We start from the raw sequence: 15,371 nt of genomic DNA, 5'->3' as shown, positions 1-15,371 counted from the left end.
AACAATGGCACTTTTTACATGAGCATAGGAATTTTTTAGTTTTTCGACTTGACCTTTAGAAGGTGATATCAAGGTCAAAAGCACTTTTATCTTACTTTTAGCGTTACTCGGAAACAACAACGTGGACGTAGTAAGTTCTGTTTCCTTTAGGGTGCTTGATTATCGTGAGTCCCCTTGCCTCTCACGTCGGGGTGCTTCATTATCGTGAGTCCCCTCGCCTCTCACTGACACTGTAATTTAAATGAATTACCCACGGAGTAATTGTTCAAAATTACCTCCGTTGGCTTCGAGGCATAACTGCAATCTGTTTTGAAAACTATCCACAGTTCTAAGCAGGGTAGCTCTAAGAATGGCTGCACAAGCTCTACGAATGCGGTTCATAAAATCATCTCTTGTGGTTGGTCGTTCAGCAAAAACAACATTTTTCAAGTATCCCCATAAAAAGAAATCAGGCGACGTCAAATCTGGTGAGCAAGGAGGCCATTCAACTGGACCCCTTCGTCCAATCCATCTGTCATTGTAACTGGCATTTAAAAAGGCACATACAATGAATGCATAATGCGGTGCAGCACCATTTTGTTGAAGCCACATTCTTACTCTTGTTGCTAAGTCAACATCTTCTAATAAGCCTGGTAAGTGATCTCTTAGCAACGATAAGTAACTGTGTCTATCAATGTTCTCTTCAAAAAAATAAGGTCCAATCAAATAACCATTTACAATGCCGCACCACACCATTGATAATACTCCATCGATTTTGATGATCTATTGGCCTATACCAGTGGGGATTAACATCTGATCAATAATGGCAGTTGTGTCTATTAAGTTGTCCGTCACTATAAAATTTAGCCTTATCTGAGAAAAGCACATACCTAAAAAAATTAGGATCATCGTGTAACATTTGTAAAGCCCACTGGCAAAAAGCAATACGCATCAGATAATGATTAGGCTGTAAAGCCTGCGTAAGAGTGATGTGGAAAGGGTGATAATTTAGAGCTCTTAAAATTCTAACAACAGTTCTTTGTGGTATACCTATTTCTCTTTCAATCTGGCAAGTACTAACATGAGGATTAAGATAAAGTATTGCTAAAATAGTTACAGCTCGCGCATCATTTTCCTCATATTCATGATGTTGACGTTGACGAACAAGATGTCCATTGCGAGCTCTTTGGACTAAAACTCTATTATAACAATAATTATAAATCTTAAATCAAACGTAATTGTTTAGTTTTTTTCAATCGTTGATTATTAGCATTAGGTATCGCAGTGCTGTCAGCTACTTGCCGGATTCTTCGACGCACGCCTATTGCACCCCTCCCACCGCTCGCGCCTTAGCAACGGCGCCGCCGGACGGCGTAACGCACGGTCCTGAGATGATGTATCGCGTTCCTTAGTTACGCTGTCCGGCGGCGCCGTTGCTAAGGCGCGAGCGGTGGGAGGGAGCAATAGGCGTGCGTCGAAGAATCCGGCCGAAAGTTGCAAGTAGTAATGTTTAAGCATTATGCACATTTGTGTTACCCAGAAAACCACGTCATTTCAGAAAAAGTACACCAAATCGTTTTTCAGGCATTTCACCTTTATTTTTGACCTTTCCAAGGTCGTAAAAACAATTTTTTCATAAAACAAGTTTGATGTAAAATTTTCCGCTCTTGCGAAATCCGCAGTCAAAAATAGGGTGTCCCATTTAAAAAAACCATCGTGACCTTGAAAAAACCTTCAAAATTGACCTCAAGGTCAAAACCAATGATACAATTGAATGACCCCCTCTGTCCTGGTCAACTTTTATCTAAACTTTTTTTGTAGATACCGTTATTTGGAAGATATTCGGGTCCATAGATTAAAATGACTCACCCTGTATATACATAATTAAATTGAAATTATTTAATAAACAAATAATAAATCATTTGCAGAATATCGATAAAATACAACAAACACCAAATTTTACGATTTCTGAGAAGAATGATTTATTAAGTATAATTTTTTTACATTGTCACATTATTGAAAACAAAATAACTGATAATATAAGTACTGTACAAAAAGAAGAAACATGGACAAGTATAACAATAGAGTACAATAAGAATAGAACTATTATCAGATCTGAAAAAAGTTTACATGTTTGTTGGGAAAATATAAAAAGAGATACAAGAAAATACTGCGCAACAGAAAGACGTGAAAGTTATAAAACAGGTAAATATATTTATTAAAACTGCCGTTAAAATTTTAATTTGATAAATTTTTATTGCATTTGTAGTGGATTTTTAAAAAAATGACTTGTTTGAAAGAGCCCGAGAAATTATGGTTGAAACTACAGTAAATGGATTATCTAATCCATTTGATTCCGATTGTATTGAAAATGTCAGTACTGTTAGTAATACGAGGTGTGTTCAAAAAGTATCGCGAATTTTGTGTTTTTTCAAAAATTATTTATTTATTCATGAATATCTATTTTGTCCCCTTCAAAGTAATCCCCATGAGATATTATACACTTGTGCCAACGGTTTTTCCAATCTTCGAAGCACTTCAAAAAATCATTTTTTTTTATCTTGTTCAGCTCCTCCTTCGATGCCGTCTTTATCTCGTCAAGCGTAGCGTAACGTCGTCCTTTCATGGGCCTCTTCAGTTTAGGGAACAAGAAAAAGTCACAGGGGGCCAGATCTGGGGAATACGGTGGCTGCGGCATCATTAGTGTGTTGTTTTTGGCCAAAAAGTCGCGCACAAGCAACGATGTGTGAGCAGGGGCGTTATCGTGGTGCAAAAGCCAATTTTTGTTCTTCCACAAATCCGGGCGTTTCTGGCGGATTGCTTCGCGCAAATTGCGCATAACTTGCAGGTAATATTCCTTATTGACCGTTCTACCCTGTGGCAAGAACTCATGATGCACCACGCCCCTGCAATCGAAGAAAACTGTCAGCAAAACTTTCACATTCGACCGAACTTGGCGCGCTTTTTTCGATCTTGGTTCGTGCGGCAGCTTCCATTGAGATGATTGAGCTTTGGTTTCCACGTCATAACCATAAACCCACGATTCGTCACCAGTTATGACCCTCTGGAGGGGGTGCGCACGATTGGACACCGCATGATTGGACACCACCACTCACAGCGGCCAATGCCTAGAGTTTTTCCGTTGGTTTGGTTAGATAAGTCAAAATGATTGGTTGGTGTCCAATTGTGCTGTGTCCAAAAGAGTGTCACCCCCCTCTGGAGCAAATTTGGGTCGTCGCGGACAGAGTCCAACATCTCATTAGCAATGTTCATGCGATGCTGTTTTTGGTCGCAATTGAGCAATTTTGGTACGAATTTCGCGGCGACCCGTCTCATGCCCAAATCATTGATAAAAATCGCATGGCACGAGCCAATCGATATGTTTAGGTCCTCAGCAACTTCTCTAACGGTGATTCGACGATTGGCCAATACCATTTTCTCCACTTCATTAATTTTTTCGTCTGTTGTTGAAGTGCTCGGGCGTCCGGCACGCTCTTCGTCGTTCACATCTTCTCGGCCTTCTGAGAACATTTTGTACCACCGATAAACGTTGCTTCGGTCCAAGGTAGCTTCTCCGTATGCCACAGTCAACATTCGGAATGCATCCGCGCACTTAATTTCGTTTTTCACACAAAATTTGATACAGGTTCTTTGATCCATGTTTTGAATAGGTAAAAATCGAAGACGATCCAAAACACGTGCAAGCAAAGCAGCTGTCAACAATTAAGTGAACATTCAAAATGGCCGAGCTTGTCGGCATAAGTGAGAGACATGAGTACCAACATAACGCCACAAAAAGATCGAAATTCGAATATACGTAACCCGCGAAAATTCAAAATTCGCGATACTTTTTGAACACACCTCGTATACTCGTATTACAAGATAAAAATGATATGTCACAAAAAGAAGAAATTCATAACTTACTGAAAATAATTCAGCGGAAATATTTTCAGTAAGTTATGAACAAATAACATTATTTATTACATTTGTGAAATTATAATATATACTAAATTTTATATTTTAAATTTTTAGTACTTACTTAAAAATAAAGAAATTAATAATTGAAAGTTTTGGGAGCCAAAAAAATTAAAATCGGAAAAATGTCTTCTGCTTCAAATTAAAAATTCACCTACACTGTCAAAAAATGAGAAATCAAAGAAACAACTTGACGAAAATAGTGACACAATAAATAAAGCTAAGTCTGAATTATTACATATATTGCAAACAAATGAAAAAGAAAAAAAACAATCATGAAATTGACTTATTAAAAGTTAAACTTGAAAAAGAAAAATTACAAATAGAATTATTAAAGGTGTTTGTAGAAAAAGAAAAAGCAATGAAAAAATTGATTGAAGAGAACAGAGCTAACATAACTCTTTTAAGATAATTTAAAAAAGTTCTAAAAAATGTTTAATATATTTTAATATATTTATATATTAATAGTGTCTAATAATTATTCAATTTAAATTTTTGCAATATAACCCAGCCAGAAATGATTAGTCGAATCGACGTCGATTCGACGTCGATGCGTCGATAAATGGTCGATGGTCGAAAACTAGTCGATATTTTTATCATTTTCTACTTTGTCATAAAAATTATTTTTTGAGTAATTGCAAATATTTTTGTAAAATTTCTATTAACTTTTATTCAATTTTACGTAGGTCAACATAAATTGGAAGGCGAAGTATATATTATACTTTTTTATTACATTGTTTTTATGCACTAAAAAGTCGACATATCGGAATGCGATATGTGTTCTTTTGCATACACAATTAAATCAATAGATAACCTGTATATAATCTTGATCTGCAAATTGTGTAGAGATGCATACATCATTTGCATGATTTAACAACTTTTTAATAGCAATAAATGGATCTTAAAAATTGTTATATTTGTTATAAAAGAATGACACGCGGGAAAAATTTTTTTATATATTATTATTATATAATTATGTACACTTATATGTAAAATATGTCCGTATATATAATTATATTATATGTAATTATATACAATTTTATATAATTATATGTATATTTATTTACATATAAAGATACATAACACTAATATAAATTACATGTAAGTATATATAATCGTATATATTTATGTTTGGACATATTTTATATATAAAATATTTTTCCCCAGGCATTTAAAATGAATATATCACTAAGCTGCACTAACATTTTTCATACACATGTATATTTATAATAATTTTCATATCTTATAACATTTATAATTATTAAAAGAATTCATCATATTTGAAATTTTTTTAAAGGTATTTTTAAAAACCTTAAAAATTGTCAAATTTTAAACTTTCTATGTAAAATGAGAAATGTAGAAAAAAGATTTTTTTATTATTTTTTTTATTATTATATTATTATATTATTATTAAATATATTCCCGAAATGCGCCCACATTGATCATTATCGTGCAAACAAGATTGATAAGTTACGACTATTACTATTATCGAACGGCAGTGTACGGTAATATAAATATGCATCAATTACGCTACATTTTTAGACTTGGCGCGAATTGCAATTGTGTCCCTTGAATGGTTGCGTCTTACAGTTGAGTGAGCGCTCACTGTTATTGGTGTATTCTTCAAGAGCTAAAGGTCTGTTTGAATATTTTACTATGTTGATTTGATTTTATGTTTTAATTGTAAAATAGTTCGTTCTAGTTAAATAATGTTTTTTTTTTACATTATTATATTAGGTATATTATTTTTCACAAATGAAAGTAAAAGCCAAAGAAGAATTTAAAGTGAATGATAGTGAAGTATTGTATTCAGTTATGGCTGCAGCTATTAGTAATTCTTTTGTAGTAAATACAATTTGCGATGGCAATCAAAAGAGACCTTTATGCAAATTACTGTTGTGGGAAGTGATTATAGGTGAATACATATTACTTTATAAATTTTATTTGTATTTTTTATAATAGTAGGAAAATACTTTGCCTTCAAATATTTCTTATTTGTGTCTAGTAATTTTACACAAAACATTTTATTTCTAGGCGCAATTCATAACAAGAGACCTAATGTATTTGTTACGGATTTATCATTATACATAGGACAATGGTTAAAGAATGCTCTATATCAAAAACAAGATGATGAAAGTTTTGGAAGACATGATAAAAAGTTCAAAGAAACAGATAAGCATTTCTAATTATATTTTGTTTGGCAAATACACATATGCATTTATATTTTCACTCAACATTTTATTCACATATTAAAGTAATATATTACAGTAATAAATAGCATTTCGATATTACTCAAGTTCACGTTAATATTACCTGTTATAATCTCATCTCTAGATATTCCCAGTGAGAAATGATGACAAAATCGACGTCAATTCGACATCGATTCGACATCAAAATCATCAAAATGATATTATTTCGACGTCGATTTGATAGGTCATTTCTCGCTGGAAATTAGTATTAATTCGACATCAAATCGACTTGTCGATGACTGGTCGAAATTTAAGCCCATTTTTAAGTCGAATCGACTACACATTTCGACCGTCGATCGACCAGTGTTATCGACGTTGAATCGACGTCGATTCGACTAATCATTCTGGTTGGGAAGTGTTAATATTTGTTGAATTTAGTAATTTTATTTGTTTTGATTTAATTACAGTAAATCTAATTACAGTAAAATTAGTTTTAGTAACAATTATCTTTTTCCAAAATAAAAGAAGTAAACATAACTAAATGTCTATTATCCGAAAATTATCACATTTCTTTATAAACTAAAATACTGATTTTACTATAATTAGATTTACTGTAATTAAATCAAATCAAATAGAATTACTAAATTCAACAAAATATTAACACTTATATTGCAAAAATTTAAATTTGAATAATTATTAGATACTATTAATATATAAATATATTAAAATATATTAAACATTTTTTGGAACTTTTTTAAATTATCTTAAAAGAGTTATGTTAGCTCTGTTCTCTTCAATCAATTTTTTCATTGCTTTTTCTTTTTCTACAGACACCTTTAATAATTCTATTTGTAATTTTTCTTTTTCAAGTTTAACTTTTAATAAGTCAATTTCATGATTGTTTTTTTCTTTTTCATTTGTTTGCAATATATGTAATAATTCAGTCTTAGCTTTATTTATTGTGTCACTATTTTCGTCAAGTTGTTTCTTTGATTTTTCATTTTTTGATAGTGTAGGTGAATTTTTAATTTGAAGCAGAGGACATTTTTCCGATTTTAATTTTCTTGGCTCCCAAAACTTCCAATTATTAATTTCTTTATTTTTAAGTACTAAAAATTAAAAATATAAAATTTAGTATATATTATAATTTCACAAATGTAATAAATAATGTTATTTGTTCATAACTTACTGAAAATATTTCCGCTGAATTATTTTCTTCTTTTTGTGACATATCAATTTTATCTTGTAATATATTACCAACAGTACTGACATTTTCAATATAATCGGAATCAAATGGATTAGATAATCCATTTACTGTAGTTTCACCCATAATTTCTCGGGCTCTTTCAAACAAGTCATTTTTTTAAAAATCCACTACAAATGCAATAAAAATTTATCAAATTAAAATTTTAACGGTGCAGTTTTAATAAATAAATTTACCTGTTCTATAACTTTCACGTCTCTCTGTTGCGCAGTATTTTCTTGTATCTCTTTTTATATTTTCCCAACAAACACGTAAACTTTTTTCAGATTTGATAATAGTTCTATTCTTATTGTACTCTATTGTTATACTTGTCCATGCTTCTTCTTTTTGTACAGTACTTATATTATCAGTTATTTTATTTTCAATAATGTGACGATATAAAGAAATTATATTTAATAAATCATTCTTCTCAGAAATCGTAAAATTTGGTGTTCGTTGCATTTTATCGATATTCTGCAAATGGTTTATTATTTGTTTATTAAATAATTTCAATTTAATTAATTTTTCAATTTATTTACTGAAATAAATTCTTCATTTTTGAGTAAAATATGCTTACACTTGATGTAAATTCTGACCAGCGAGCTGCTATCAATTATATCCAATATTGCGTTAGTAACATTGAACTATACTCTAACTGGAATGGGTACTAGCCGCCAGAAAACGTGACGAGAGAGAGCCATTTCGAAGGGCCACCTCTCTTTGTCAGTATAGTCACGTTAGAAAGTTTTGCAGTACCGGCACATGAGAATAGATAAACGAGCGACTTGAGTGACATACATAAATAAAACAAAAGCAAAATTGTATTATATATTTTTAAGTATTTAAATAACTTTTTAAGTAAAAGTTAATTTCTTCCTTGTTACCACGAATTCCGTTACATGCTGTATCAACATAAAAACAAAGAAGAAATTTAACTTTTGAGTAGGAATGTAAGGTGAATGCTGACGCATGCGCAAAGAACGCTTAGAAAAAGAGAGATGGCCCCTCGTATCATGCTATTTCTATCACGTTTTCCGCTTACGGACGTTATATGGCAGTGCCCATTCCAGTTAGAGTATAGTTCAATGGTTAGTAATTACTTCTTTAGTACGTAACGAAAAATTAGGGTTAGGTACGCCAGGGGGTCGATCATGAAACTTTTTCTCTAAGGCGGAAACGTGAAAAGTGAAAAATTTCTCCATTAACTTCAATGATAAAAATTTTCACTTTTCACGTTTCCGCCCTAGGAAAAAAGTTTCATGATTAACCCCCAGAACTATAAACTGAATTATATCTCAAGTTGGCAATCCTGTAATCGTCGATTAATAGCGTTTTCGATTGGGATGCACTGGCTGCACTCAGTGTCAGGCGCGTGTTCGATTGGCAGTGCCAATACGCACTTGGCTAGTGTCACGTGTCGTTTGAACGCACGACACTCGCATACTGCGTACTCAGTGCGCACTAATAGCGTTTTTCATTGGGAAAACTAGTGCGCACTGAATGTGCACTTACTGCAGGTAATTGGGTGTTTCCGTTGGCACCGTCATCGCGCGAACCGAAACGTCCAATTGCCAGCGGCGAGTGCACACTCATTGTCAGTGCGCACTAGTTTTCCCAATGAAAAACGCTATAAGGGTGCAGTCCCATGGAGCGTATCAGGCGTATCGCGGATTGCGCGTATCGAAAATCTGACCAATCGCGAACGTTCCGCTGCTTTCGGTACGTGAACGTTTTGTTCCTACGGTCCCATGAAGCGGAATTTGCGTAAGCGTATTAAGCGGATGCTCAATCACGAAACGAATTTTGTTATTTCTCTCATCCAAACAGTCTTGTGATTGGTGAACCGCTGATCCGCTTACGCGAATTCCGCTTCATGGGACCGTAGGAACAAAAGCAGACGGAAGAATAGTCGAATATTCACAGTATATATAAAGTGAATTTTATTTAATTTATTAATTTATTTAGTATAAGTAAATAAAACATTTGACTTTTAACAGGTGCAGAATGAAATCGAAAACAATATTGCTTTCAATTGCTTTATTAATAAAACGTTTAAAACGAATAAATTACGATGTTTTTACCAGGCATGAAATACATCGTAAAATTATTAATCTTTATGCGCTTTATTATTAAGCATTAAAAAACGAGAGAAAAATTGCGAATAAAGGAAAACGGAAATATTGGGTCAGACCAATATTTGTAATTTGCAATTTGTAATTTGCAATTCATAATACAATATTTATATCCGTATTTATATTAAACTGAAATAATCAGTGTAGACTAATCAAAAATATGCTTCGTCAAATTCTAAACTAACCTTAAAATATTATAATTAATAAGTATTACAAAAATAATATTTTAAAATGCTATATGCTACTCACAGGACTTATATTTCCTTTGTTCATAATTGTTTTAATTGTATCAATTACAAGAAACTGCTATTTTTCTTTATGTTAACCTCAATCCGCTCTGATCCGCTCGATTGAATACGCTAAAGAATAACTTCGGCGGAACGGCAGCGAACCAAGAACAGCGGAAGCAGCGGAACGTTCGCGATTGGTCAGATTTTCGATACGCGCAATCCGCGATACGCCTGATACGCTCCATGGGACTGCACCCTAAGGGTGCCGTCACATGGGGCGTAACTTGCGTAAGCGTAACTTGCGCCGACCAATGATATCGTTTTACTGGAACATTAGCTTCCGCCTAGTTACTTTACGCTTTTTACGTTGTTATCGTTACGTCGAATCCAATTTCTTGCGTAAGAAATGCTGTGTATACATGTATAGGTAACACATGTATTACTTAAATAAGCAGAACAAAATTGAAAGATAGATAATGATATCAGGGTAAATTAAGAAATAGTTTTATGTCAAATTTATTATTTATAATAGCTATTCTGTAATAACATTCTGTCATATCCAATTTTCTTGCAATATGTTGATACAAAATTTTAAGGTTATAGTTGTACATTAATAGATACTTCCGTGTTGCTTGAATTTCTTGCATGTAAAATGCTTTCATTTTCTTAAATGCCTAACATATATTTATTTTGTTTTAAATATATAAATTTTTGAAAATTACAAGGAACAGGAATACATGCCCGCACAGGTTAGATTTGCACATAGATGATTCACACATACTAATGTGCAGAGTATCAGTTCCACACGAGACGTATTTTCCGAGACGCGTAAATTACAAAAACCAATTGTAAATTTGTTTAGCATTTCTGTTAGAGAGTACAAGAGAAACCCTAATCAGCAATTGGTTGCATTAGATACGCATTTCTTAAAAATCCGCGAAATACGCTTCATGTGAAAGAAGACTTTTAAATGGCGTAACATATTTTAGTAAGTTACTAGAATACGCAAATTACGCTACGCAAGTTACGCTCCATGTGACGGCACCCTGAGTGGCACGAGATATTAGGCTTGTTTTCTATTCCTGCACTAGACTGCACTGGAACGTTCCTTCTTGCTTTCGCTCACTTTCCGTTTGTTTTCTGTTCTTGAACTCTCTAAATAAGTGTACACTTAAAATGAAATAGATAGATGTTTCAAAGTTAGCAAAAACAAGAAGGAACGTTCCAGTGCAGTCTAGTGCAGGAACAGAAAACAAGCCTTTTGAAACATCTACCTATTTCATTTTAAGTGTACACTTATTTAGAGAGTTCAGGAACAGAAAACAAACGGATTTTGACCGTGCCAGTTCAGTGCACTGGATGCATGCAAGCATCAGTGCATTATTGTAAGAAATAACGAACAAAGTTTCAAATTTGAAAAATGAGCAATTCGGATTTGGATCTTTTTAATATTTTGAAGACATTTTTGGAATCTTCTAGTTCAAGCGAGAAAGAAGAAATAATTGCAATCTTCCAAACTAGAAGAATGATTCCAAAATTATGTATTGAAAATTATGTAGCATGTGTGAAAAAAATGGGTAATGACACCGTAAGTGTTATATCTTTTATACAAGTGTTATATCTTTATACATCAATTTTATTTTAAAATATAATTTTTTAAAATATAATTAATTACTTGATGTAATATAATAGCATTTTTTTAATGATTATATACTATTTAATTACATATAGTAAAAATCATTACTTACTGAGCACGAGATTACTTTTTCGAGGTTACTTTTTTTTTCGCGTGATCTATTATAATTAACTCAAGTGACACTTGCACTGAAAATTTGGGCGTGTTTTTTTGCATTTGCACTATTCAGTGCAACTCATGGAACTTATCCAGTGTTGGCGTGAACTGAGTGCGCACTGGTGCGCACTAACTTTTTCCCAATCGAAAACGCTATAATAGCGTTTTTCATTGGGAAAACTAGTGCGCACTGAATGTGCACTTGCTACAGGTAATTGGGCGTTTCCGTTGGACCGTCATCGCGCAAACCAAAACGTCCAATTGCCAGCGGCGAGTGCACACTCAGTGCGCACTAGTTTTCCCAATCGAAAACGCTATAAGTTAATCGGTGTTGGGCGTTGGTGCAAGTGGCCCTAAAGCCCGTAGCATTGAAGAGTGAGATTGAAGATTAAAGATTGAAATTTGTCCAATTAAAACAAAGAAATTTTAACTCCTTTTATTTTGATTGGTCAAAGCTCAATCTTTAATTTTCAATTTTTAATGCGTAGTCTGATGGCTCTGGTAGACCGTCCAGGCGTACGTCTTTTCAAAAAATTGTAAACGCCTATTGCATAATCGCGCGTCGCGTGTCGCAAATCGCGCTGGTCTGCCAGAGTCATGATACGGGCTTAAGTGATGTTTTCGCTTAAACATTCTTGCGCATGCGCGAAAATCCCGTCCCATCCAGAGCTGCGTTCAGATTCTCCACCCGGTGAGTGATCTCTGGGTGATTGGGTAAATGGGCGGAGCTAATGAAAAGCTCCCTAGTGGTTTATGGAATCTGAACGCACTCTCAAACATTGGGTGTGTTTAGCAAATAACACTGAGAAATAGTAACATAAATATCTCAGATTCAGAATAAATTACATAATAAATTAAGATAAACGATAAAGATAATACATAAATATTTTACTATGAATATTTTTATCAATATAACTAAAGTAGATGAAAATTAAATGTTAGTAAAATAGGACGAATCAATTTGAACAATAAAAATAAATTTTTATTTTAACAAATTAGATGAAGATATATATTGCGCATATCATCTATTATATGTATAGGCTTGTTTTCTATTCCTGCACTAGACTGCACTGGAACGTTCCTTCTTGTTTTTACTAACTTTCAAATATATATCTATTTCACTTTAAGTGCACACTAATTCAGGGAGTTCAGGAACAGAAAACAAACAGTATATTTTATTAGTATCAGAAAATATTTAATAATACTAAAAATCTTTAACATACTAATCTCAAATATAAATATTTATATAACGGTTTTGTGAGACTGTAGATCAAGAAACCTTACATTAATAGAATAAAAGATTAATATTTATTAATCTGTAATTACATAAACAGAATAATAAACAAAACGTTTAAACTTTTCTTGGTTATTAACGTTTTTCTTTATTATATTGGTACATTTTAATTTTTATTTACTATAATATTTTAAATTAAATTTATTTTTTTATTTTAAATTTATTTTAAATATACGAGCTTTATCACAAATATATAGAAATTTTTATAGCGATACATTTTGGAACGCACCTTTACGTCACCCACCCGTTTCACCCGGCTCAAGGACCCATGTGGTTTTTCCACTCTCTCGGGATAGACAGAGTGATAAAGTGAACGACCCACCTAATGTCCGATAGGGGCACTCTAAAGGAATCTGAACGCTCTTTAGGTGCCTGGGTCATAGACATAGGATCTATAGACCGAGCATTCGAGGAGTGGGGACGTGAAAAACTAGAAAGAGATAGCAAGCTTTGGACCACTATTCTGTCTTTGTCTAATGACGCGCGTGGGGAATCTTCACTTGTTTTTTTTTTTTATATTTTGACGTCTACAAACGTAATAAAGAAACTGATAAATTTAACATTAATAAAACTAAGAATAAATGATTTATTTACTGAAAAGAAACATGCTTTTAATCAAGCTCCATTGATGGATCATAGAAATCAATTGATTTGTATTCTCTTAGAAAAGTTTTTCACTCTTTGTATACATCATTATGCTCCTTCTAAGAATAACAAAATTAGACAAATAAGATCTAAATTCACAAAACTCATTTTATTTAAAAATCAATAACATATATTATATATATAGATATATATAAAGATCAGCAGAGTTAATTTTTTTATTACTGTTATGCCAGGTGCTTTAAATGTTTATTCAATACTTTATTGTTTAAATTTTAATACACAATTTTACATTATATATAATTCTATATTTTGGTACTTTTTCCAATGCTTTTCAATTCCCCTTCATTCTTTTTTCACATTCACTTACATTTCCCTTTTCTTTTTCCCTAACCTTATCGAGAGTTTCATTGCATTACCTTTACTGTACCCCCACGCGCGTCATTTGACAAAGACAAAATAGTGGTCCAAAACAGGCTATCTCTTTCTAGTTTTTCACGCGAGAACTTTACCCCCACTCCTCGAATGCTCGGTCTATAGATCCTATGTCTATGGCCTGGGTGCATTCGGGTGGGGAATCTGAACGCAGAGTGGTGCCAGAGATGCCCCGCACTTGCGCATGCGCGTTGGTTTACAACTGAGATAGCAGTATTGTAGCTGTACTAGATAACGCTGTGGGGGATATGAGGTTTGCGCGCTTGAGTCATTAGTTAGAATATCTTTTTGTTATAATTTAGCCACACAATTAATTATTTTAATTTAATTAGATTATATTACTAAGGGCCAGTTTCACAACTTAGTTTAACCGGAGTTTAAACCTTTAAACTTGGTTTACGGTAAATATTGTGTCCCACAACTGTCTTAAACCTCGGTTAACGTTGTTAAACTGCGGTTAAAGTTGAACGGCGAAATTCGGGCGTTTAAGGTAGATAACCGAGGTTTAATACTGCAGCGCCACTGCTTTCAGTAATCTTTCGAGTATTGTACTTCATGGCTGATATCTCCACGGAATTGTAAAAAGGTTATGTTGCAAGATATGGCTCTGGAATATATGTTATTGTCATCTGACGATGAAGATTTTGTGCAAATAATAAATCGACGCCCGAGAATAATTAGAAGACGACCGTCATATTTTGAAGAATTTGATGACATTGATTTTTATGCTCGATTTCGCTTAACCAAGGAATCTGTTACTGCAGTCTTAAGAGAAATCAAAGAAGAAATTTCTCATAAAACAGAACAGTAAAAATAGTTTTGTAATATTATTAAATTAGTACTTATAGATTACATACTATAATTACGATGACCATATATGTGTTTTTCCAAAGAACAGTTTTTTTTTATTTCGAGTGGCTGTCTTTTAGATTTATTTATTTTTTTCAAAACTCAATTTTGTCTTTCATTCTAATCTGTTGTTCTTTATTTTATGAGAAATTTTTTTCTAATTAGTGTTCCAATGTTTAATGTACTTAATAAAGTGTAAATTTTTACAGTAACAATTGAATTTAATTGTTTAGTTCAAACTGATTTGGAAACATGTAAGAAGAAAACTTTAAAACTTTTAAATTTGTTCATTATTTTTTGCCTTGGTGTATAGAACCTGTAATATCTCATTCCCTACTCTTCGGTAACAACCAATCACACTACTTGTTCTAGAAGAAAGATAAGTCTGTTGAAGTTTCTTCGCATAGATTATAGGTTTACGTAACCTAGAGTTAAAATCTGGTTGTGAAACGCGATAGAAGTTTAACCGTGGCGTTAAACTTGACGGTAGTTCAACTAAGCTCGGGTTAAACCCAAAGTTGTGAAACTGGGCCTAAGAGTTATGTCTTTATACATTATGTCCATAATTCTATTTTTCTTTGGGGTGACTAAAAACGCCAGTTTCACGAACGGTTTAGATACTTTACTGGCGCTACTAACTCTGCACATGC

The sequence above is a fragment of the Solenopsis invicta genome, chromosome 6 (assembly GCF_016802725.1).
Source record: "Solenopsis invicta isolate M01_SB chromosome 6, UNIL_Sinv_3.0, whole genome shotgun sequence".
NCBI lineage: Eukaryota > Metazoa > Arthropoda > Insecta > Hymenoptera > Formicidae > Solenopsis > Solenopsis invicta.
The sequence above is the reverse complement of the archived record's forward strand: the minus strand, read 5'-3'. Positions refer to the sequence as shown.